The sequence below is a fragment of the Aplysia californica genome, unplaced genomic scaffold, assembly GCF_000002075.1.
Source record: "Aplysia californica isolate F4 #8 unplaced genomic scaffold, AplCal3.0 scaffold00451, whole genome shotgun sequence".
In the NCBI taxonomy this organism is placed as follows: domain Eukaryota; kingdom Metazoa; phylum Mollusca; class Gastropoda; order Aplysiida; family Aplysiidae; genus Aplysia; species Aplysia californica.
This window is the reverse complement of record NW_004797721.1, coordinates 386,542-389,720: the sequence shown is the minus strand read 5'-3', so window position 1 is coordinate 389,720 and position 3,179 is coordinate 386,542.

Below are 3,179 nucleotides of genomic sequence, written 5' to 3'. Positions count from 1 at the left end.
GTTTGTTTGTGTGTGTGTGTGTGTGTGTCTTGGTGAACAATTCTCCAAATTACAGTGGAATCGAAAAAGAATTTTAGACAAAAAAATTCTTTATAGTAGTTACAGTGAATGATGATAGAAGTCTTTTTACCGTATACATGTACAGCATGATAACATTCCTCGTGTATAAATTGCTTTTGCGCTCTTGATTCTCATGTTCCAATTAATGTCTTAACGTTTTTAATGTTATATGGTTTTGTTATTGTCGTTGTCACCGTGACCTGCCAAAGAAGCAGCCACGTACCATTATGTAAATATTTATTAATCAATTTATATATTTTTAAAAAATATGAATGCGTATACGTTTTTTTTCTTTTTGTCTGTCTCTGTGCTGTGCACTAGTACCCCCCTTCTCTCTTTTTTTAAAGGGAAAAAAACCCGAGAAACTTTTTGCTCTACGTGATGTGGTCAATAAGTAAACAATACATGTAAATCAGATTGCCTCTCTGAGTGAAGCAAAATTCACAGATAAATTCAAAAAATTCATGCCCGGCTGCTTCGCCTGATCTGTTTCGAGTAAAAAGTAAATGGACAGCCGTGGTGTATTTTAACTATAAAAATGCGCAGGCAATAAGCCGGAGTGCATCAGCCTATGTGGATACCCGACTCCGGCAATGTTTTCTCCGAGCACACAGTTGGACTAAAAAAGTTCCGAGTCCCTCTTTTGAAAGCTAAAAATTCTCCCAAGTTCGTTTCCTCGGTGTCTTTTTGGAGACATCTCCAGGCTTTAATCTCTGCGTCCGTATCGTTTAATTGAGCTAGGGAAGATGCCTCTGTGTCAATATCCTCACCTCTCTGTGTGGTTGCTGAGAGGGGGGGGGGGTGGAAGGTGGATGCCTCCGATGATTGGCCCTAGGATTGGGCAAAAGAGAAGAAGGCGCCACGAGCTTATTGGAATCGCAAAAGCGGCCATTTACTGGGTGTGTACAGCCTTTGGGAATTATGGCAAACTCTCGACGCGGGTGGGGGTCGTCTGCATATCTATCTTTTTTTTTCCATTGTTAGTTTTGAGTAAGTACTGAATGTTTTGGGTTATAACTGCTTATTGTCGTGCTGATTTGACCTACGCTACAACTCAGCTCTGTCATTTACCGGACAAATGAAATCTAATCTATTTGTTTTGACATGGTACACATAACATGTTGAGCACTTCGAACTTCCGCTCTGCAGAAGCAGGGTGTTGCCCACGATAACCTTCTGTATGTATCTTTACCTGTTTTTTTTCTCTACTTTCGAAAATAATTAAAGGGTAAAATCACTTTCAACTTCACAAAAGCGAATATGACAAGTGGGTGTCTGCAATTTGTTGCGATGCATTCACTGTCATTGTGCACCCAGTCCCTTTCCTCATCTCTGTGGCCAATGTCCATGCGCCCGAGGAGAGTGCAAATACGAATAAGATAGATTTGAACATCTTAGATCACTCCTGCCAGGACGGATGTGTCCCTTTAACAAACAAAAAGGCAATTTAAAAAAAAACCATTGTGTCTTTTTGTTCTAGTTGGTCGGTTCGTGCCCATGTTATGACATTGTCTCTTACATCCTGTCTGTCTCCCCCTTCTCTTTTTTTTCTTGCTATGTTTTTTTTTGTCCGCTGAAAATACCTATCTTTAACGTTTTTTATACTTCGATACCAGTTCCAGCTATAAATGCTCTCTAATGTTCAGCGACGCTGGTTGTGGCCTTGGTCTGCCCTGCGAAAGTTCCGAGTTTCAAATCGGAATAGGGTCCTGGTAGTTTTTTCTTGTCATTAGAACGTTTATCTGCCGGCCCAGTGTCCTGACATGGACCAGGTAGCCAGCCATCAAATTGGCTTATCTTGTGTTCAGTGGGACAGAGAACAGCAGCACGAACAATCGTTTTCTAAAGGCAACAGCAGTCTGTCTACTGTTTTAGCCAAACTTCAGACTCGAGATCCATCGTCTTCAGTTCTCCTCCTTTTTGTTTTTGTTACTCCCTTTTAATACCTCTAATCTTTGTCGCTTACATGAACGAATTGTGTTGCAAGTATCGTAAACATAAACAAAAAACTCCAAATCTGGCTTTTGTTTTCATTCTATGGTATCCAGGTTATGGCACTGTCGACCATTTGATGCCGTTTGTACATACGACTTTATGTTGGTGCTCCAGTGTAGTCTGTACCCTCTACCTCTTTACCGTGTTACTTTAGTTTTGTTCTATTCTCGGCGATATCTGGGTGTTTTTATTTTGGCTCGTTATGAAAACTTCAGCACAAAGATTGGGCTCTCACTCCACTGACCTTTTGACCTCGTCACTGTCATTGCCCCGCGTGGCTGACACCCCCGTCCCTGTCCACAATAATTAATAATCTGTCCGTCTCCTACCTCTCCTGGTCTCCTCCTTGGATACGCTACACGGTTGATTGCTACGATCTTCCAGATTTCCGTTTCTGTATCGACAGGCCCGACGGTCCCGTACCTCCGTCGCATCCATCTTAATAATATCCCGACGATCATGTATCCCTCCCCACCCCACCCCACCCCCTTTTTTCTGTGCCCTTCTAGCCCCTCCCCTTCTTTCCACGGACATTAATAGTCTGTCATGCTCCATGTCTTATCCCCTCCCTCCATCCCTGCCTTTTCCCCCATTTTGAGTGCATTTACGATATATGCCAATTTGTCTTTCTTCGCCAGGACCTGTTGCGTAATGCCCTCATAATATTTGAGCTCTTTCGTCTTCCCTGTTTCCTCTGTCGTAAGCCCTAATTGGATATTTCAATATTATTGCTCCTGTCACAGCTGATGTCTCTGACTTCTTCCTCCATCTTACCCTACCTCCTCTTTGAAAATGTCTCCTCGTCTCTTTGTCCTCGTCTGTCTTTCTTAAATAATAATAATAATAATGGATTGCATTTATATAGCGCATATCCACTTATGCAATGCTCTATGCGCTTAACATGATACATTATTATGGATTTACAAATCAATTTTAAAGGTACATAGTGTTACATACTCGGGCACACACATCCACGCACGCACGCACGCACCACACACACACACACACACACATACACACATACGTACATATGCACATACGCACATACAAACTCACAACGATCGATCTTTATATTGTTATTGTAGTTACCCTCCCCCTTTCTTCAGGTGCTGCCGACCCCCCCC